The 23852-nt window shown below is 41.6% G+C and overlaps 1 protein-coding gene across 3 annotated transcripts in view; it reads right to left on the bottom strand.

The window, feature by feature from the left end:
* Nucleotides 1-23852, bottom strand: part of MAP4K3 (mitogen-activated protein kinase kinase kinase kinase 3) — a 146161-nt gene that overhangs the window by 111122 nt on the left and 11187 nt on the right. The window lies entirely within an intron of this gene.

Here is a 23852-nt window from a genome sequence, read left to right on the forward strand (position 1 = left end):
TGTGAAAAGCATACCAAAAACCAAGAAGTCATGGCAAAAAAGCAGCAATACACAAACTAAGAATTCTATACAGCAAAAAAATGAAAAACACAAAAATGATATTAAATAGTAATTCACAGAAGAAATATACATAATAAAGTAATAAATTTTGAGCATATTACACTTTGGTAAATTTCATATGAATGAGTGACAAGAATGAGATTGGAGAAGCAATTTTTAAAAGATCGTTTTTCAGGATTTCACCACTTTAAAAAATATATTCTTTGAGCTAGCAATTTTACTTCTTATTATCTGGTCTATTCAAAATTATATATACAAATATGTGTATATGAAAGTTTGCTGTAGCAAACGGACAGGGGTTCTGTCTAAGCAGTTCCAGTGTATTGGGGAAATTCAGATTCTTATACAGGGTAAGGGATAGTCTCAGGTCAGGAATTTCAGGAATTCCAGGAGAAAAGAAACTAGGAGCCAATTACTAGGAGAATGGCTGCAGAAGCCACCTCCCATAGGCCAGGGGTAGGTGAGTGAAATGGCTCTGGCCAGTCTTTCTTTTAAACAATGTGACACCTGTCCTGGTTCACGCCCAGGGCTCTCTGTCCTTGGCCACCATCTTGTTCGCCACAGGTAACCCAGTGACCTTGACTCAGTCACCATCTTATTGACTTAGTGACCTTTGTCCCTGAGCCCCATAGCACTTCTGTATATACACACAGTGAATTTCCAGTCTATTAAAGAAAATTACTGCACTACTAAACTTATGCTATACTATGTAACAAAAAGCCACACTACTCATTTTGCTTAAGATACTAGTTGTATTTTATATATGAATAAGGAACCAGCAAGAATGGTAACTACTTGTGACAGTCAATAAATACTTTTGACAATATAGATAAAGGTTTTAATAAAGAGCAGCTCAATGCAGGTCAGACTGGGATTATGCTAAAACTGGCACGCTTGAGGTGGTAAGTGTCAGACTGATGCCCAGTCTAGAAATGAAAGCTTAGATAAAGGGCCTTACCCAACACATGTCATGTTATCCCTCTAACAGAAAAAAAAAAAAAGGACATTCTTTTTACCTTTGTATTGACTGTGAGCTCTGTGAATGCTAAGGAGAGGAAATAGCCTGCATGTAGTACCTCACTAACTTAAGAAACAGCAACTAACTGATTTTCACATTAGTTTAGGATCAGAACTGGTTAAATGGAAGTATTCCAAAAACGGTCCCCAGCTACCCACAGCAGGGTCAGACAACCCTGGCAAAGATATCCACAGAGTCATAATCTAAGTCACAGTCACGTAGTTCAAGAAACCCAAGTACTTGAGTGGAAACTTGCTAAGTCAAGGGCTCCTGTTAGAAGCACACATCTTAGTGTTTAAAAGAAATAGCTCTAAGTTGTACTTTAGGTCTTACATCTAGGACCTAAGTTCATAATATTTGCGTGGGGGGAGAGTTTAATCTCGGTTTTTAGATATATTTTTTGTTATCATTTAAAGGCATGCTCAGCAAAAGAAAAAAAGGCTGATGAATTTAAAACCAAGAATCCAATTCTGAGATCATGTAAATAGACACAATTTATCCAGACATCTCTCTTATGCTCAAAACCCAAATAACCAAGGAGGCAACATCACTGTCCCCTTGCAACTCAAATTCGCCTCCTCTCCAAAATCCCTACTATTCATCAAGGGTTCTACTGCCACCCAGTACCAGTAAATGCCTAAACCAGACCCTTCAACCTAACACAGTACCCTTTCCCAGCCCACTCTAGTCTTTCAAATTCAGAGAATTATAAACATCCATTCAATGTTTTACATCCATATCCACTCTATATGCTCTAGAGTTTCTGGCCCCCATAATCTTTTCTCTGGAATATTCTAAAATCTACAGTCTGGAGACTTACACGTTTACTAGCACTGAGTTATTCAAAGTACTCCCTCCTAGCTCCTGCTCCTATTACCAGCTAGCCTCCTGCCTCCCCACATGGAAGACCTGGATTGCATTCTTAGCTCCTGGATTGGGGCCTAGTCCACGTATTGCAGGCATCTGGAAGTGAACTTGAAGACAGAAGCTTTCTGACTGTCTTCTGAATAATAATCAATAAATAAGTGATTAAAACACACACACATGCACACAAATATGCAGCTGACTAGATATCACAAAAGGAATTAGTGACTCACAAAACAGCAATAGAATCTATATTAAATGATACAGGAAAAAGACTGGAATAAAATGAACACAGAATACTAGATCAGTGTAGGTTAATTTCACATGGCCTGACAAACAGAAAAAAATATTTTGGTTAATTGTGAGTTTTTTCCAAATTTGATGAAAACTATAAAAACACATATCCAAGGACTTTGACGAACTTAAAGCAACAGAACTGTGCTGAAAGCTTCCTTAAGATACATCATGGGGCAGCACTGTGGCATAGTGGTTAAGGTGCTGCGTGCAACTGCAGAACCCCTTACCAAGTCTCAGCTGCCAAACCTCAGACCCAGTTCACGGCTAACTCTCCTACAGAAGCAGTGGAGGATGGCATAAGTACTTGGGTCCCAGCATTCACGTGGGAGACCCAAAGGAAACTCCTGGTTCCAGCCTGGCCCTGCCTTGGTCATTGTTCTATTTCAGGGAATGAATCAGCACATTTAAGATCATTCTGTCTCTCCTTCACGCTCTGTAACTCTTTCAAATAAATATTTGTTTTAAAAAGTTTCATGATAACCAGACTGCTTAAAATTAACAAAGAGGGTCCTTCCACCCTTGTGGAGGCTGAGCTGCCAGGGGCTTCACTCTCTTCCTTAAGTTCTAGAGTCTGGGGACCCATGCTGGAAGCTGTCGGAGCAGGTCTGAGGTCGTGAATGTTTCAGTCCCAAGGGCAGGTGGAGAAGGGGGAAGGAAAGGCCCTTAAGCAAGTGTGGTATACTGGTATGCCAGGCCTGTGGTCCCACGATGCTCTTTCTTGAGTGGAGAGGTAAAGTCTCAGACCTGCATGCATACTAGAGAACACGGTATGGGGAACCATCTAGGGTCTTGGGTCTCTGAAGGTCAGGCAGAACTCCGGGCCAGCACGCCACCCCACCAGAAGACTGGGCGTGAGAACCCATGTGCTCCTGGGGACAGGGACTGCGGATTGCACAGGGTAGGGGTTATGGGGATATGAGGGAGGGAAGACTGCTGAGTGAGTGTGTTGCAGATGAAGAATGACTTCTGGGGGATTTCCACTGACAAGGCCACTGTACTTGGAGGTAAGCAGGGGGTTCTGAGACTGAGTGGTTTGGAGGGGGGAAGACAGAGGACCTTTTCGGGTTAGGCTGACATACCCGCACATATGGGAGATCTGAGCTGGGCTAGTTAGCATTGGCCATCACCAACCATCACCCTCTGGCACACACAAAAGCTAGGGCTGGTGGCCTACCTGGTAGGGCTAGATCACGGCATCTGCCAGTACATATTGGAACAGAGGACGGGTCATGTTAGATGAGGCCATGACACTAACCAGCATGCAGGAGAATCAAGTTTGGGGACAGATTCTGTGGAGGATATGTGGGCCAACCCCCATAGAACTGCAATATTTGTTGGTTTGCTTAAACCAGGGGCTGGTCACAGGCTGAGCTCAGCATGTCCATGGAATCTTCCAACACTTATGGGTACTGGGTGGGGTTGGGAACAGGCCAAGTTGGTTCAGGTTGCAGCACCCGCAGGTGGAACCCAGAAGAGGATGTGAGGTGGGCCAAGTCGCAACATTCACCAGCTCACACAAAGGCTGGGAGAGAGGGGGCAAACTATGCCAGTTAAGGGCCTAGCATCTGTTTATACATGTGAGATCTGAGTCTGGGAGAGGGCCTGCTGGGGAACTTGGAAAATTCCCTTGGTGGGCCCAATATCTCCTGCAGGTAAGTATGTGACTCAGACCCGGGAGTTGATGAGCCAAGCCAAGGTAGCTCCACCTGTCAGCAGTGTGTGGGTTGGTTCTGGAGGGGGACACACCAGGCAAGGCAAGGCCAAACATTAGCTCACTGGCATGCACAGGAGCCACGTGGGAAAGTGAGTCATGCTGGGCTAGGTTATCAGACCTATTAGTTTGCATGAGCCAAGGATGGGAGGAGACTGAGCAGGACTATGCTGCAGCACCCACCAGTGAGAGTTGGGACTGGGAGCAGACCAGAACAGGTCAGGCTGCAGTATCTGATGGCAAAGGCCAAGACAGGAGTTGGGCTATGCTGAGCTGTGTCAGAAGAACCACTGGCATGTACAAGATCTGTGGCTGGGATCAGGCGTGGTTGGGGAGCAAAGGGAATGCACCGCTATGCTGTGGTTCCCACTGGTGAGCATGAGAGCAGGAAAGGGGGCAGTGATCTGGGTTGGACATGACTGCAGTGTCCTGCAACATGAATGTGGACTGGGTTTCGGGTGTGCCAGAGAGGGCTAGACTCCAGCACCCACTGGTGCTTGTGGGAGCCAAGGAGAATGTAGGATGGGCTGGGCTAGGTCTTAGTACCTGCTGAACCAATTGTGTCTGGAGCGGATTAGGTATGGCTGGGCTTTAGCATCCAATAGTAAGAACTGGAATGTGGACCTGATAGGCAAGGCCGCTATTCCTGCCAAGACAGGAGGTAGAATAAGTCAGGCTGTGCCAAGGGCCCACAGTGTGTGTGATCTGCCACTGGCACGAGACCTGATAGTGGAGCTTGGGGAACATCTCTATAGGGATGCAGTCCCTGTAGTTCAGCAATAGAAGCGAGGCTGGGAGCAGTCCAGACCAGGCCAGGTTATAGCATACGATGCGTCAGGTCTGGGGGCAGGCTAGGCTGGGCCAGTTCATAATACCCAATGGCAGACCCAAGATTCAGGATGGTGTGCAGGACAGGATGTATCAGGCTGCAACACAGCCAGTTTACATTAGGGTCAGGACTAGGGGCTGGCTGGGCTGGGATACACCATAGCACCAACCACCATATGCTGGAACTGGATGCAGACTGGACAGGCTAGGCTATAGCAACCACTGGTAAATGGCAAGGTGAGGTAAGCCATTCCAGACTAAGCTGCAGCACCCACCAGCACTCTTGAACCTTGGGGGGCATGGGTGTGAGCCAAGTGAGGGGCTGTTGCAGGGGCACTCTCCTGCTGGGCTACTGCTCCCATTGGCGAATGTGAGACTGGGATTGTGGACAAACCAGGCCAGGGAGGGCCACAACATCTGTTGGCCTATACGTGAACTGGGGTGGGGGAGAGTCAGGCTTGGCTAACCAACTGTACCCACTGATGAATGCATGAGCCAGAGTAAGAGCAGCCTCATGTGGTTCTGCCACAGCATCAGCATGCACGTGCTGGGACTGGGGGCAAATCTGGTGAAGTCAGATTGCAGAGCTACCTGGAAAGTACAAGATCTGGGAGTGGGCCCAGTAGGGAAACTGTGGGTACCTCTCTGATGGGTTGCAACTCCCACTGGTGAGCATGAGTACAAGCAAGGGCTGCGGGTGGGTCTGGCTAGATAGGCGGTAGCACCTGCCCGTATAAATGTGGGCTGGATAGTGGCATCAGTTGGGATGAGCTAGGCTTTAACACTCGTTGACACGAATGAGAGCTGAATGGGATGTGGGGCAGACTGGACCAGAGTGCTGCATATATTGACATGCAGAGAAACCAGGACTGGGGCAGGCCTAGTGGGGGTTATAGGAGTTGCTCTGACTAGGCTTCAGTTTCTGCTGGTGTAAATGAGGGCTGAGTGTGTGGTGGGTAGGGTTGAGCTTGGTCGTAGCACCCACTGGATTAAGTAAGGGATAGGGCTAGAGACAGAATTGACCCATAATTTGCAACTACCAGTGTGTGTAGGCTCATGTGGGTAACAGACAGAACTGGATCCCGCACTGGCTAGCACATACAAGAGTCAGGTTTCTTTGGGAACCCCCACCCCCAAACTGAACCACTGGACTCAGAACTCCAACCATGGAGAGAATCACAGGATCTGTGGTCTGACTGTGGAGTGTTATGTGTCAGAACTGGGTCTCCTCAGTGGCTTAGAAGCAGCAGTGATGGCATACCCAAAGCACAAGGAGAATATGGAGTCATTTGGAGCCTGCAGAGGAGACCTGGTATCATAGCAGAGTTCAGAGGATAGAACAAATTGGACAACCACCTCAGCCAAGCATTGACAGCAAATATCTGGGTGAATGGAGACTCTGAGGTGGACTGTGTCAGCCAATGGACCTTGGACGGATTTCCTCATCCTTGAATAGGCAACAGCGACAGCATTTTCAGAACTATCAAAATTGCTTGAACAGAACCCTGGGAACATGCTCCACATCAGAGGCTCAGGGATGACATCGGTAGGGGTAGGGGGATTTCCTCATCCCTGTATCTTCAGGCAGTTGGGAAGCTGGGTGCAGCTTCTCCCCTTCCCTCCCCAGATTCCCTGGATACAGGAGGAAGAAAAAGAAAATTTGGAAACAATGCTCTCATCCAATTTCCCCTAGTCCTCAACCCTTCCCACCCTAATCAACTATGTAAAAACAAAAACAAAACAAAACAAAAACAATTGATAAACAGGGATCCAGCGGGATGGCTCAACTGGCTAGCCTTCTACTTACTAATGCCAGCATCCCATGTAGGCACGGGTTCATGTCCTGGCTGCTCCACTTCCCATTCAGCTTCCTGCTTAAGGCCTAGGAAACCCAGAGGAAGCTCCTGGCTTCAGATCAGCTCATATCTTGCAGTTGTGGCCTTTTGGGAAGTGAACCCGTGGATGAAACAGTTTTCTCTCTGTCCCTCCTTTTATCAGTAAATTCTCTTTCCAACAAAAATAAATACTAAAAAAACAAAACTAAACTAAACTAAAACTAAAAACACTAAATGTAAGAGACGAAACATACTGAAGAACAAATTAAGAGCAGAAGACTTTTGGTTGGAAACAACAAAGGACAGAATATAGTGAAGTAACATTCTAAGATACTGAAAAAAATAAAGTTAGCTTTGAATTACCACCAATTTAAAAAAAAGTGCAATATGACAAAACAAGGCAAATGGATAGCAGAATGGTTATAATGTTAATCTCTCATAATTCCAAATGAAATCCTCATATGTTGCTAGTGGGAATATAAAATACTGAAACCAGTACTTTGGAAACAATCTGACAGCTCCTTTAAAAATTATACAAACACCTACTCAATAATTTAGCGATTCTACTCTTATCTAAGAACATAAAACTTATATAGTCATAGCCATATTACTAGCCAATAACCAGAGTAGAAATAATGAAAATATCCCTAAATTGTTGAGTGTATAAACAAAATGTGGTCTACAACCACAAAATGGAATAGTATGTAGTAACAAAAATGTCTACTATTAATATATGCAACAATATGAATGAACCTCAAGACTTAATGCTAAGTGAAAAACTGACACAAAGGACTACTTAAAAAAGCCACTTACATAAAATTTTCAGTAAAGGTAAAGCTGAAACAACAATAGATCACTGATCAGCCAGAATAAGAGCTGAGCAAAGGAACTCAGCTTAGTGGGACATAAGGAACACTTGGGATGTTGGAAGCTTTTTAAATTAGACTATAAAGATGATTGGAAAATTATACAAACTTCCTTAAAAGACTAATACAGTCATGAAAAACTTGCAGGTTTGCAAGCCATACCTTAGCAAGGCTGAAAGATTACCTCATAAACATAACATGAAAAGTAAAAATAAGAATCATGAATGAAGGGCCAGTACTGTGGCTATAGTGTGTTAAGCCATCACTTGTGATGTCAGCATTTCATATGGGCACCTCTTCCTTGCCCTTGTGGCTCATCTGCTGTGGTTGCAAGACAACCCAGATGAGAAGAGAAGCTGCTGCACAAAGTACTGCACCCCTCCAAGAACTGTGACCCAACAAGAAAGCAAAGGCTTAACACAGGAGCTGTGCTATTAGAAAATCTGCCACACTGCTTGGGGACGAGACACAGATCCAAGCAACTGAAGCTGTAGACTCCTCTGTCACCATCCTGCAACACTAGAACTCCTGCAACATCACTTTGAGCCAAGAGGCTAAATCCTCCCTATTTCAATATTTTGAACGGCCATTTCAATATTTTTTAAGAGTTTTGCCTTTTCATTGTCTATTACATGCAACTGACTTTTGTCTGCTTCTCTGAAGAAACAAATGCAGAGATTCAAACGTTTACACAGGAGTGGGCTTTTTTCCCCCCTAATAAGAGCAGAAACTGCCTATCAATTTTCAGTTGTACCTGGAGTATAAAGAGATTCATCAAAGAGGCAACAATAGCAGTTGAAAGAACCACACAAAAAAAGGGCAAATAGAACCAATCTCTAAGATAGAAACTAAAAGAGTACTTAAATTAGAGATAAGAAAATTCTAGCCCTGAGTAGTTAAACAAACGAGCCATTCATCTAATTAATCAGATAGCTAAGGAGAACCAAGCTTCCCCTCCTTGTCTTTCACCAGTATTTTCCTGCTCTGATGATGGGGACTTGATCAGGACTGAAGTCTGGAAACTTCAGTACAAACTAGGCTGGACTGGGCACAGGGGCAGTGGTTAGATACTATTATTGTTGAGGAAAATAAGCAAAATCACAAACCCCATGAAATAATTTACAGCCAAACACAGGTCAAAAATCAGTCGCTACTAGGACAGGGTTAACTGAGAATCACTTGCTGTTTCCGCAACAGAAATGTGGTTATGAGGGGATTTCAGGAACAACACAACTCTCATGGCAAGCTCTAAAGTATTCCTGCAGCTAAACACAATTTTGCTCCTTTCTGACTGGAAACTTTACAGTAAGCAACATGCCCCTAATCTCTACAAAAACAGACAAATCTGGGAAACAGAAACGTCACCAACTAACAAAAACAAGAGACAAAGAAATGCACCAATCTTTTCCCAAGATCCCTAAATGCAGAGGGATAAAACATTCTGCTCTTAACCTTAAAATTGTTATGTTACTGCCAAAACTCCAATTAGTATATGGGAATTTGGGAGTTAACGAACAGTTTCAAAAACCATTCTGGAGAAATAAGAGGTAAACAGTTCAAAAACATCTTAGCTTACCTTAATTATTAGACAATTTTTTAGAAAAGAAAATTTTTTCAGAAAGGTTTGAGAAATTGCCCCTACATTCCATCCCCACCTGCTTATCTCTATTTCCTACCCTGTCTACTATGCTATAATTCTCTTACGAGTATTTGCCAAACACCCTGAATGGTGTAAGTACACCACGTTGATGTAAATGGTAATTCATTTGTCCAAAATGAAACCACCTTCTCCATGAAGAATCTTAAATGCTGTCTCGGACAACATTTTGCAAAACTAAAGTGTCTGAGAGCCTATTAGTAAATTCTATGAATCAGGTGCAAGGACTTATTATTTGGGTGTGGTTCACAACTAAATTTTCCTCTCTGTGAAATGACAGCCTATACTTCCAAAGTCCCTAGTCCTCCTAGGAAGCAAAAAAGCCACGGTTCTCAAATTGTTCCAAGTTTATGAGCATCCTTTTATAAGTATGTAATGTAAGTGGAACATTAGAATTGATGATTAAAGTTTCCTTCATACATTCTATGCCAACTGATGTGACTTTAAGCCAGAGCAGCAATTTATCGTGGTCTACACTAGAGAAATGGGAGTTCTTGGAATTCAAAATCTCTTCTCTTGGCATTTACTGATAGGCAAATTATAAGTACAATCTAACTTTAATTATACTTAACTTGAACAGACTTATAGGATTTAATGCCCCTACAACAGAGGGAATGGAAAAGGAGATAGCCAGGGAAAAATTAAGATGAAAATGGAACTATGGTGTAAACAAGTAATTGGGAACATTATTTCAACAAGGACCAAATGAAACCACATCCTGATAGTTTGTATGTTTGTTTTTTTAAGATTTATTTAATTTTATTTAGAAGTCAGATTTTTACAGAGAGAGAAGGAGATAGAGAGATCTTCCATGCACTCGTTTACTCCCCCAAAGGCTGCAACAGCCCAAACTGAGTTGAGCTTGATCTGAAATTGGGACCAAGGAGCTTATTCTAGGTCTCCCATGTGGGTGCAGGGTCCCAAGGTCTTGGGCCATCCTCTACTGCTTTACCAAGGCACAAGGAGAAAGCTGAATCAGAGATGAAGCAGCCAAAACATGAACTGGTGCCCACATGGGACACTGGCACTTGCAGGCAAAGGATCAGCCTGCTATACCACTATACTGGCCCCATCATATGACTTTTAAGGTTCTCCAATCCTGGGCCGGGCACAATAGTCTAATGGCTAAAGTTCTTGCCCAGCATGCCCAGGAACCCAAATGAGCGCCGGTTTGTATCCTTGCTGCTCCACTTCCCATCCAGCTCCCTGCTTGTGGCCTGGGAAAGCAGAAGAGAATGTGCCAAGTTCCTGGGATCTGCACCCATATGGGAGACCTGCAAGAAGCTCCCGGTTCCTGGCTTTGGTCACCTGAGGAGTAAAACAGTGGATGGAAGATCTTTCTGTCTCTCCTTCTCTCTGTAAATATGTCTAAGAAAAATAAGTAAATCTTATAAAAATTCTTCAATCCTTATAATATTAAAAGAATGATTAAACTAGTTAGAATAAATTTCCTTTGTCAGTATTATGCCTCTGATTTTAAGACTTGAAACTGAGTTGTAAAATTGCTGAATTATATGGTAAATTGTATGGTATTGAATTATATTCAATGTAGCTTAAAAAAACTGAAGTTTGGCATTAGGGGGTGTAGGTGAAAAATTGAACTGTTTGCAAACAAAACACCAGAAAAGTTGGGTTTTTCTTTAGAAACAGATCAATGAAGCCAACTGTTGAACAGGTTCTGGAAAATGGAACAGATAAGATGGTTCTGGCAGGTTAATAAAGAGATCCTTTCACCTAATTTGGCTTTGACTTGATCAGCAGTCAACCCCGAGCCTTTGGTAACTGCAATTCAGATGCACTCCTTTTCCCTCTATGAGTCACATGCTTCCAACAGCAGAAAAAAGAATATTCTGGCAAGTGCCAGAATGGTTGGGAAGTGGGGAGTTATCCACATTTTATTCAAATGCATAAATTAGACTCCTCACAAGCATGATCTTCTCATCCAAAAGAAAATACCTCCTTTTCCTTTGGGGAGTGTGTACCATTCCATTGCTGTATGTTTGTCGTTTCAAGGAAATTTACTCTTTTCTAACCACTGTCTCTTCTCATACCCAAGGGGGGTACTACAGAGATTTTTCTGGCATCACTTAATCATTACCAAACCTCTTTCCTGTTCAAAAATGAGTACTTCTTAAACTGTGAGAACCAACAGTGCTGCTGTACAGTCCCATGTTTTCACAGACCTACTCCGTTAGTTTAGCCAAATGAATGCACTTGAGGCAGCCTTTTTGTGTATCGTTATACATGAAACAGGGTCAATTAAAGCTCCTTTGTCATTACTTGGATTAAGATTAAATTTGGTTATGCATAAAAGTTCACAGAATAATGTTCAATACCAAGGCCCAAGTAATGGATTCTAATATAACTCCCCTTTAGAGGAACCAGAGGGTTTTTTGGCTGATTATCAAGAAGGAAATTATAAGATGAGCCTGAAGCCTCTTGCAGTGTCAGAAAGTGTCAAAAACAAAAAAAGCACTTGAAATCAACTGCTTGGTTGGAGAAGGGTTGGGGGAATCCCAGAGCCTGTGAAACTGTGTCATAAAATGAAACACACACACACACACACACAAAGTGAATGGCAAAAGCAACAAGATGGGAACATATGAAAGGGACACAGGACACAACCTGAAAGAGCTCCCAAACACGAAGCTGCAGCAATCTCAACAACAAAAACTTCCACTTAGCACTAGGTTAAAACCCAATATATGAAATAAATATCAATAAATCTATAAAGGTGTAAAATAACCGAGTATTAAGGTCAGTGCTGTGGCACAATAGCCTAAGCTTCCACCTATGTTGCCATCATCCCATGTGGGTGCCAGTTCATGCCTCAGCTGCTCTACTTCTGATCCAGCTTCCTGCTTATTACCTGGGAAAGCAGAGTCAGAATCCTTGAGCCCCTGCACATATGTGGGAGACAAAGAAGCTCTTGGCCCTGGGCTTTGGATGGGTTTAGCTACAGCCATTGCAATTATTTGGGGAATGAACCAGTGGATGGAAGACTTTCTCTCTCTCTCTCTCTCTCTCTCTTTCTCTCTCTCTCTCTCTCTCTTCCTTCTGTAACTCTGCCTTTCACATAAAAATAAAAATAAAAATAATGGCCTGGCACGATGGCTCAGTTGCTAAATCCTCCCTTGCCTTGCCTGTGCTGGGATTCCATGTGAGCGCCATTTTGTGTCCTGGCTGCTCTACTTCCTATCCAGCTTCCTTTGTGTGGCCTGGGAGAGCAATGGATGGCCCAAAGTCTTGGGCCCCTGCACCCATGTGGGAGACCCACAGCAAGGTAGCTCCAGGCTCCTAGTTTCAGATCAGTTCAGCTCCTGCCATTGCAGCCACTTGGGGAGAGAGCCAGTGGATGGAAGATCTTTCTGTCTCCCTTTCTCTCTGTTTACCTGTCTTTCTAAGAAAAATAAATAAATCTTTTACAAAATTAATTAATCCTCTTTTAAAAATGGAAATATTAATCAGAACAAAGATATACATTTCTAACAGAGAAACTCCAAGGCATTCATACAGCTACACTTTCTCAGAGATGAAGCCTAACTCCTCAATCCTCACCTCGACCTCCAGGGCACACCTGTAAAGTTCAGTGGCTTGCTTTTAAAGAGCACAAGATGCAAAGGTGAGGGGAAGTAGCATCATACTGCAGAAACTTCGTAAACACACCCATAACCAGGTGTCTGAGGTTAGTACCACTGATGGTAAATCACGGTAAGAGCACAGAGCCCAGTCCTCCCCAGAATCCACAATCCCAGTCTAAACATGAGCTAACACTTAACACCCTTAACCATTTTAGCAAATGGTTGCTAAAAAACTGGGTTTTATTGCTGCCATATAAAAGAAAATAAATGTAGTTTCCAGACATTTTTTTCTACAGCCCACCAAAACAACTATTTGAAAAATCTGTTAAATTCTTATGAAACAATCTATTTAAATGTCACACCTTTTAAATCGCTTCTCATAAAAACAGTATATTAGATTACAGAACTATTCTTTAAGTTTTAATTCAAGTGTTGCATCATAAAACAATAGAAACAGCTAAAGACTTTCAGCATAAAGGACCTGTTGTGATGGCTAAGTGGTTAAATACTTGCCTGGCAAGCACCAGGATCCCAAGTGGGTGCCATATTCGTGTCCTGGCTGTTCCATTTCCCTTCCAGCTCCCCGCTTGTGGCTTGGGAAGGTAGTCGAAGATGACCCAAAGCCTTGGGGCTCCTAGCTTCAGATCGGCTCAGCTCCAGCTGTTGCTGTCATTTGGGGAGTGAACCAGCAAGTGGGAAGACCTTTCTCTCTGTCTCTCCTCTCTGTAAACCTGCCTTTCAATAAAAATAATCTTTTTTATTTTAAAAGCCCTCAACATAAACAATACTAACCCACTGTAAAAATAGTAACTATGTCCAGTAATTAAGAGAAACCTCCAATTTTAGTTTTTGTCAGAAAAAAAACAGCTAGTTTGTCAAACCTCATGTAACCACAGTTTACTGGAAGAAAAAAAAATTTCAACATGCCAAATCAAAACATCTTACATGATTAGTAGGCTCCAGTACTGTCAGTGAGTAAACAGTACTAACCAGAAACCATCAGGCCTGAAAAAGAAAAATCCAAGCACAGTAACTATGAATAAGAATGACAGTGACTGACTGCTGAAACTGAGTGGCATTTGAAAAGTAAACCTAACTGTGTGGCCTGTTTCTGCAAAAGGTTTTGTATTCTCTGTGAATGCTCTGAAGATTTAAGATCTGTTTTAATAAATGAGAAAGAGGAATGGAGTAGAGGTGGACAAGGCAAGGCACAGACTGCAGAAAGATGAGCAAGTTCTCACAATGCAATATCCCAGCTGGGTAATTCCTGTTACTCTGCACCTTCCATGCTTTCTTCTTCCCATCCATCCACGTTGTTACCTCCTAATAACAGAATGGAGGGATTAGGATCACTGTGACGTAGGGATATCATAAACCAAGCAGAATTCTCAGACACTAAAACGAAAACAGGAATCTGAAGGAAGACCTTTAAAGATGGCAAATGTTAAAAGAAAACTCTGATAGTAGCTGTGGATAATCTCTCACTCTTCCAATTTACTCCATTATTCTTCTCTGTTTCATCTAGAAATACTCAGTAATTTATAATACCAACTCAAAGGATCAGAACGTTCACATAAGGATGTGTTTTTAGCATCAGCCTTTGTATTATCATAATCTCATTCCTGGCATCATACTGCAAGGGAAAACTGAAACCATGGGCCCAGCATAGTAACCTAGTGGCTAAAGTCTTTGCTTTGCACATGCTGGGATCCTCTATGAATGCCAGTTTGTATCCCAGCTAATCTACTTCCCTTCCAGCTCCCTGCTTGTGGCCTGGGAAAGCAGTAAAGGACAGCTCAAAACCTTGGGACCCTGTACCCACATGGGAGATGCATAGGAAGTTCCTGGCTCCTAGCATCGGATGGGCTCAGCTCTGGCCACTGCAGCCACTTAGGGAGTGAACCAGTAGATGGAAGATTTTTCTGTCTCTCCCCTCTCTGTAAACCTGCCTTTCCAATATAAATATATAAATCTAAAAAAAAAAAAACCTGAAACCATGAATTATGAATTTCTTAGATATTAAGAGTGAACATCAAGTTAGATGAGAGCTTTGCTTCCTCTGAAAACCTAGGCAAAAGATGGGTCTTCCTCCACACCACTTTAGATTACTTTTTTTTTTTAAACCAGGCTTTCCCTTAAAGACTCAGAGATAAAAATCTCTTGTTGGGCTTCCCCATTCTTTTCCTGAATATTTTCTGCTGCATGTTCTAAAGATGGGTCTGATCATTCACTGAAAGACCCTGCTTCCCACATTGCAAGCAGAGGGATCCTAAAGTGGGAGATGGAGGGGAGAGCGAGTCACCCCTGGGCAGATACACAGGGGGAAAAATCTGAGGGTGAAGCCAAAACAGCCACAGCAACATGGGAGCTCAAGTGCACAGCGCAGGGCCTCCTCTCAAAAGTTAAGGATACCGCAAACACACACCCACACACCCAAAATTAAACATCAATTTAACCATGCTGGCTTAATTCCAAGCCTCTCCAATCAAGAGGTCTCTTTCAGTGTCCAATTTTCTCCTAACTACTCTATCTAGCTTTTCCCCAACTCCCAATCAGGGAGACAGCGTCATGTCATACTTGTCCTGGTTCCTGCTCACTCGTGGCAGTAGCTGTTGTAGCAGGCCTATCTCTCCTCAGAGTGTGACTGGGCAGAGGGCAGGGACCTGGCATGACTCCTGTTTACATGTGTGCTCTTTCCTTCTTCAACCCACCTCTCCACTGGTCCCTTCAAATACACTAGCCTACCACTTCCCAAGAAGGGGCCAGTAGGAGACATCTTCCTACTACAGTATGTCATTTCAACCAATCTGTCCTGAATCTAACTCCACTTCTTGGTTCATTAAATTTTCCCATAAGTAAAGGTCATCTAAATCCCACTTTGTTTCATTAATTTAATTTGCATAATCACCACTCAGTGTTGCACTAGTCTCCCACCTTTGAGATAATCTAAAATTTTACTGTAAAAGACTGAGGATCAACAACAAATAAAAGTTCAGGATTAGCAATCACCCTAAACCTTGCCCAGGCACTCTACATAAGACTAAAAAGTGGTCCCTGGTATCAACTACTTACTATCAACACTTCTATTCAAACATTGGGAAGGATTTCCTTATGTCTATCAGATTTAATTTATACTCTAAAGTCTCTCAATATGTTTCTGGTCTTACCTCCTCATCATATTTAATTTATACTCTAGAGACAGTTTCTCAATATATATTCGAATGTCAATCACCTCTCCATGGCAAAACATAATGACTAAAAAGCATGTGTTACTGACTGAAGTGCTTGAATTCAAATCCCTACTTCACTACTTCCTAGATGTAGGATCTTGGGATTGTTGACCTACTTTTTTGTATCCCAGTTTCTACATCTGTAAAGTGAAAACGGTAATGACTACCTCAGAAGGCTATGAGGAAGAGAATGAGAATGTGAATACCTGTAAAGGACTTTCATAAAAACAACCCTGGTACACAGTAAATGTGCCCATAAATACCCATGAGCATATACATAAATGGCACCCATTACACCTATAACTAGCCAGCATTTCTAATTATTTCTAATATTAGTCACCTGATGTCCCTTGTCCTGTTTCCTACATGATCCCTCTGTACTTATCCCTTCTTCTACTTCATTCTGCAGCACTTGTCTCAACCACAATGTCTTTCCACTTACCTGAATATAAACCACATTTTAAAGCTCAGTTCTTATTCTCTCTTCTAAAAGGTCTTTCCAACCTAGTCATGGACTACAGTCATTCTCCGGCCATCTGAACTCTTACTGGAAATCCATACTTCAACATGTTCATAAAATCCTTCACTATTATTTAGTGATGCAAATTATGTAGCATTATCCCCACATCTAGTGTCCTTGAGGAAATCACAAATACTATTCATCCCGTGTCAGCCATGTGCTAGTTCAGCACAGGTATTCAACAAATACTCTTTTTCTTTTTTTTAAGAAAGAGTGTCAGATCCTTTTTTGAAAGATTTATTCATTTTTATTGGAAAGTCAGATATACAGAGAGGAGAGGAAAATACAAAGAGGAAAATCTTCTGTCTGATGATTCACTCCCCAAGTGACCGCAATGGCTGGAGCTAAGCCAATCCGAAGCCAGGAGCCAACAACTTCCTGCAGGCCTTCCACGGTGGTGAAGGGTCCCAAGGCTTTGGACTGTCCTCGACTGCTTTCCCAGGCCCCAAGAAGGGAGCTGGATGGGAAGTGGGGCTATCGTCATTAGAACCAGCACCCATATGGGATCCCCGGGGCATTCAAGGCGAGGACTTTAACTGCTAGGCTATGGCACCGAACCCTCAACACTCTTGAGGAACACCCTGAGGAGTAAGAATGATATGGCAGTAGAATGAACAATCAGGGCAAAACTCCTCAACAACAGACTAACGCTTCATTACTGTTTCCTCTTCCTTCCTGATTCGCTTGTATTAGGATTCTTAGTCAACCACCCCAGAAAACAAGTCTACCAAGAGCCTTTACGGCATCCTAACTAGAGCCAATGGTCTTCTCCCAGTCTTGACCTCCCCGCTCTCTGTTACATCTGACCACAAAATGTCAGCCTATGACAACATAAAATTTTGTCATCTTTGGAATCAGTTAGAGAGAAAACACTGAGGGAAGATACCAAAAGACAGCTATCTGCAAGGAAAGAAAAACAGCTCTCAAAAGAAAATCCCATGATTGGGGATTTCTAGCCCCTAGAGCTCTGAGGAAATAAAGTCCTATTAATTAAGCTATCCAGTTTGTGGTCCTTTGCCATGGTAGCCCTAGCAAACTTAAATTGAATCAAAAGCACAGAATTAGAGTCATACCAACACAGTTATTTGCTCTTTCACAGAACAGCAAAAGCAGTAAAAACAAAATAAACAAAAAAACTGGTGCTAGAACACTAGACATGCATCCCGATTCCACATACCTTCCCAGCTTCCCCCAACTTCTGGCCCAGATCTCCAGGGGAATCAGAATCCTGACTTTAGATCTTTCATAAACATCAACTCAAAATGGATCAAAACTAAATGTACCATGCACAAACTATAAAGTTTCCATAAGACAGCATGAACAGTATAGGTAACTTTGGGTTTGAGCCTAACTTTGGGTTTGGTTGCTTCTGGTAATGAGGAAGCACACAGGCTTACACTAATGGCACTGGCCAAGACTGGGAGGAACCAAGGAAGAAGTCGGGGACTCGACCCAGGTCTCCAAGGTGGGTGAAAAGACTAAACTATTTGAGTCATCATCAGCTGCAGCTTGTCAGGGTCTGCACTGGCAGGATGCTGTAACTGGGAACCAGAGTCAGGTATCAAAACCGCCACTCTGATAAGCAGGATAAGCCCCTACTCCTTAAGGAGAGTTTGTCTATTGAATCCCAAAAGCAGAATCCATGAAAGAAACAGCAGATAAAGCTGGACTTCATTAAAATAAAAATCCTCTGCTCCGTGGAAGAAATGCAAAGAACAAAAACAAGTCAGTGTGAAAAAAAAATATCTTGCTAAACATACCTGATAAAGCACATGGATTCCAAACATAGACAGAACTCTTTTAAAAATCAACAATAAGAGCCAGTGTGGTGGCTCAACAACATAATTCTCTACTTTCAGCACCAGCATGAAAAATGGATGCTAGTGTCCCGGCTGCTCTACTTTCAATCCAACTCCCTGCACATGGCTGGGAAAGCAGTGGAAAATGGCTCAAGGCTTCGAGACCCTGCTCCCACATGGGAGACTGAAAGAAGCTCCTGGCTTCTGTCTTCAGATCAGCTCAGTTCCATTAATCTCGTGACTGAGTCTTTTAGTTCTCCTCTGCATAGGATCACGTTGTCTGGGAATAGGGATAACTTTAATTCCTCATTTCCGATTTGAATTCCTTTAATTTCTTTCTCTTGACTAATAGCTCTAGCAAGGTCTTTCAACAATGTGTTGAATAGTAGTGGTGAAAGTGGGCAACCTTGTCTAATTCCAGATTTATCTTTTGTCTGGGAGTTCAAAATTATCAATATCTCATTCCCTAAAACAAATTTTAAAAGTAATTGAAGTTTTAAACAGCATATTAGCTACAGATGCAACTGAAAATAATAAAGGCATGAATCATAACACAAGATACAGAATAGAGAAAAAGTCATGATGTTGAGACACAAAAAAATGAAAGACACATAAACACTAAAGAGAAAAAAAAAACAAATGTGACAGAGGAAATGACAGTCAAAGCCATCAGTTCAGTCTTTCAGGACTGCTGAAATATGCTCAACTTCATATTAAGAGAAGCAAAAAACACTTCAAGGTTTATTTTATTTTTATTTGAAAGATGTTTACAGAGAAAGGAGAGAGAGAGATGGTCTTCTATCTGCTGGGTCACTCCTCAAATAGCCACTCAAAGCCAAAGTTGGGCTGATCTGAAGCCAAGAGACAGGAGCTCATGGATCTCCCATGCGGTTACAGGGTCCCAAGGTTTTGGGTCATCCTCCACTTTCCCATTCCCTAAACAGGGAGATGGAAGAGAAGTTGAGCAGCTGGGACATGAACAAGTGATTATATGGAATGGTGGCGCCACAGACCAAAGGATTGGCCTGTGCACCAGCCCCATAGCAAATACTTTCATTTAAAGTGACTTGTAATATTGTGACCCTCAAGAACATGAGTCTAAGAAATAAAAGCTTAAAACTCAACCAGAGGGAAAAGATAATTAGCAACAAAAAACAAATTGACAGCAAGCTTCTCATTATAAGCAGGTAAGCCAGCTAAACAGAAAAGAAAATAATCTTCTAAGTATTAAGAGAATTCCAAACTTGAGTTCTACCCCTTATTAAGTTCGCACTTAAAACTAAAGAGGAAAAAATAAAGACATTGGGAAGGGAAAAAAACTCAGTTTACCTTTCACAGTCTTTCACTTATAAAAAAAAAAAAAAAGAAGAAGGAAGAAAAAAAATGCTCCCCCAATACTATCTCAACATTGAAAAGAACTGAGCCCAGAATGAATGAAAGAAGCCAAGAAGAAACTGTGAGGATAGAAATTGAAAACACACAGAGAAATGTCCAAAAGCACTGTGTGTGTAAAATATGATGACAAAGCCTGATCTGGGGCAGTTATAAACAGTGTAAAACCAAAGAGAGAATACAAAACGGAAAGGCAATGGGTGAAGCCAAGCACTCTGAAGTCTACATACTGACCAGGAGAACAGAGATTAAATAACTTTAAAGCAGCTATCAAGTTGACATTTTTAAACATGAAATATATTCACTTTATGCAACATAGAGGAAAGGGGCAAAGCAGAAGAAAACCCACTACACTGCATCTAAATAGTGATCCATACAGGTTAGGAAAGTGAAATCCTAACGGATTTGGAAACCACTATGTTAAAGATCAAATGAGTTGAATCTTGAGGTGGGATTCATTGGTCTAGATGTTGGATATGAGAACTGTTACCTCTTCCATTTCTCCACACAGGCTTCAGGCAATTAGAACAATTGCCTATTATTTCTCTACCCATTTATGTTCCAGTGCAGTATGTTTATCCCCACTGACTCTTCTGGAATGAATTCACTGGCACAGTTCTGTTCTGTTTTTTTTGTTTGTTTGTTTTTTGTTTTTTTTTTTAAACAAATATAAACCTAATCTTTCTTTAAGTCCCAGATCAGGTCAAGATCTCTTCTCATCTTCCTACTAATTAAAATTTCTGCTGTATTTTTGAAGAATCCTTGCTTTCTTCTAGTGTTAAAATACTGTCCTAGAGAACACTTCTATTTTCTATTATGTGTATTCTTGAGGCACCAACCCTTTGAAATCAGAAGGACATATTTTAGAATCTGCGAAACAATCCAGCAGCACTGTTTATTTTTCAGTTAAATATAAAACAAGCTACTAAGTGAGTGTTCTTGAATAGGTTCAACTTAAAAATAAGTCTTACAAAATATGGGCACACAAATATATACTATATCTCATTTAAAAACAAACCAAATTTATTAGCCTTTTATTTTAATCTTTAAATGTACAGAAAAGCAGCTATCTTTTCAAATAGTCATTTCCTCTCTCTCTTTTTTTTTTCCTTTCATTTTTTGCCAATTTTAAAAGAAGTCCATATGCTCGGGGCTAAAAATGAACAAGGTTAATCCAAAGGAAGTCAGACACCAAGAGACCAGCGGGAATTCTAACAAAAGCTGAAAACGCAGCTCACATCAGGACTACGGCACCACACTGAAGCAGCATTCCATAATCTTTTACTACAAAATCAGGAGAGCGTGAGGTGAAATTTATGAATTAAAAGAAATGAGATAAAGATGCTCGATATAAACGCAGAGACGGACTATGTTCGCAGAGCAGAAGATGCAATCTGTTCAGACCTCAGTTCTCTACCAACGGAGCTGCAGATCCCACGCAACTCGAATCAAAATCCCAGCAGGCTATGTGCAGAACAAAATATCACAAAATTATACACAAAGACTTCAGAAAAATACCTTGAAAACTGTGAAATTCACTGTAGTGTGCTAATCAATTTTCCTAACACTGTAGTCACTTCAAGGTTTCACTACTGGGGGAAACTGGGTGTCAGGTACATGAAACCCCTTTGTACTCTTTTTGCAACCTTCTATGAGCTTATAATTATTTCCAAGAAAAGAGGTTAAAACATAATCTCTATAACTTCTTGTCTTTAAGTTGAAAAACTGATTCTAAACTATATATGTAAAATTTAAAAACTAAATAAAATATGCACAGAAAAGCTAAGACCCTATAATAAATAATTTTGAAAAGTACAGTGCAGGACTCACACTACCAAATTTTAAGACTTCCTATACAGCAACAATTAGCAACACAGTGAGTTATGTGGAAGTACACACATTTAGCTTAAAAGAGCTGAACAGTTAGGCCAGTACCGTTGGATAGCACACGAAGCACCTGTAGCACCAATGTGTGATACGGGTGCTGATTTGAATCCTGGCACCTCCACTAGGAGTTATCTGATTCCGTTTCCTGTGAGTGTATCTAGGAGAGCAGCAGAAGATGGTCCGAGTACTTGGGGCCCTGCACCCACATGAGAGGTCTAGAAGAAGTTTCTGGCTCTTGAATTCTGCCTGGCCCAGCCATGGCTACTGGGGTCATTTAAAGAGTCAATCAGTAGGTAGAAGACTTCTCTTCACATCTCTCCCTCTCTGTGGATGTAATTTTACCTTTCAAATAATAATTTTAAAATAAATAAAATTATAAGCAAAAGTCTAAAACAAATTCATACATATATCATCAAATGATTTTCATTAAGTAAATTGTGGTTCCTTTTCATAAAGCACTGGAAAAGCTTACAGAATGATAAAAATCAGAATAATGATTCTGAGTAATAGGAGTAGTTGGTGTGGTGAGAGTGGTAGTTTTACGTGACTTGAAAAGGCCCATACAAACCTTTCTGAGGTTAAGTAAATGTTGTATTATAATAAACGTTCAGGTTACACAATTGAATATATTTGTCAAAAGTCATCTAACACAAACATAACATCTGTGCATTTCATTCACTGTAAATGAACTATAATTTGAAAAATATAAAACAGGAATGATCATTTAGCGTTGGGTTAAGATGCTCATATTCATACTGGAGTTCCTGGGTTTAATGATTCCGTTTTCCCACTCAGGAGTACCTTGGGGTGATAGCTCAAATAGTGGAATCTCTGCCACAAGAACCACATTCAGGATTCCTGCCTGCTAGTCCTCCCTGAGCACTATTCATTGGTAGCATTTAAAGAGTGAGGCAGCAAGGGACCGGCATGAGGGTTAAAGTCCTCGCCTTGAATGCACCAGGATTCCAGATAGGTACTGGTTCTAATCCAATCCCGGCAGCCCCACTTCCCATCCAGCTCCCTGCCTATGGCCTGGGAAAGCAGTCGAGGACGGCCCAAAGCCTCAGGACCCCACACACACATGGGAGACCTGCAAAAAGCATCTGGCTCCTGGCTTCGGATTGGCTCGGCTCCAGCCATTGTACCTGCTTGGTGTGCAAATCAACAGACGGAAGATCTGTTTCTCTCTTGCTCTCAGATAAGCAGATGAGAATCTAAATCTAGCAACAAAAAACTTTCGCAAAAGATCTAAATAAAAATGGAAGAAAGTACACAAAATACTAAACATTTGTCTCTTGGAAGACTTAAAGTCAGCATAAAAGGCACAGTTTTTTAGAGGTGGGTGCTGCGGTGCTATCCCATCGCAAATCAGTGTGCACTGATTGAGTTATCCCTTACTTCCAATACAGCTTCCTGCTAAGGCACACCCCGGAGGCAGCAGAGCAGTGCTGAAGGGCTTGGCTGCCTGCCACCCAGGTGGGGAACTTAGAGGAGTTCCTGGCTCCTGGCTCCTGACTTTGGCCTGAGCCAGTCACGGCTATTGCAGCATTTGGGGACTGTACACAGTGTGTGTAAGACATATTCTCTCTCTCTACCTCCCCCTGGATCCCTGCTTAGTTATTCTATTTTTCAAATAGATAAAAAATGAAATAAACTTAAAAAGAGTGTTTTTAAAATTACTACTAGAATAAAAAATATCTAGCCTGTAATGTATTCCACTTGCCAATTACTCTACCATTCAAATCTGCAATATTTTTCAATGTTTCCCAAATCTTCTTAATAATCCCTAATAAAGAACTGAAAGGTAGATTCTTACTAGTTCCTTTTAGTCCTAGATATTATTAAAGAATTAGCACTTTCTACTGAAAAATGAAGGAACTCATGATTAGTTTCTTAATCAAAGCAAGAAAATAATGAAAAGAAATTCTATAAATCCTTATTTTCTAATAAAACATGCAAAATTAATGAGAGCTTGCTGTCTCTCAAATGTGCTTGTTAATGCATATCATTCTTCATTATAAATTACCATTAATTTATTTGAGCACCCATTTATAAGATATCCCCATTGCATATTCCTGCACCAGGCCTACAACTGTAGGGCCCTTTGACTGTTTCTCCACAAAGCCTTGTCACTACTCTCCAACATGTTCATCAGCTTTTCCAAATACTCTTCTTATATAGTTCCTTGAATCCTGGGGTTCTAAGAGGTCAAGAGCATTTTCTTAACAACACAAAAAATACTATTTCTCCCTTTTACTTTTCTGATATTTACATTATGGTGCAGCATCAATGGGGAGAGCCAAGCAT

Source organism: Ochotona curzoniae, unplaced genomic scaffold (assembly GCF_017591425.1).
Source record: "Ochotona curzoniae isolate NIBS_2020 unplaced genomic scaffold, NIBS_Ocur_1.0 contig_883, whole genome shotgun sequence".
NCBI classification, from domain to species: domain Eukaryota; kingdom Metazoa; phylum Chordata; class Mammalia; order Lagomorpha; family Ochotonidae; genus Ochotona; species Ochotona curzoniae.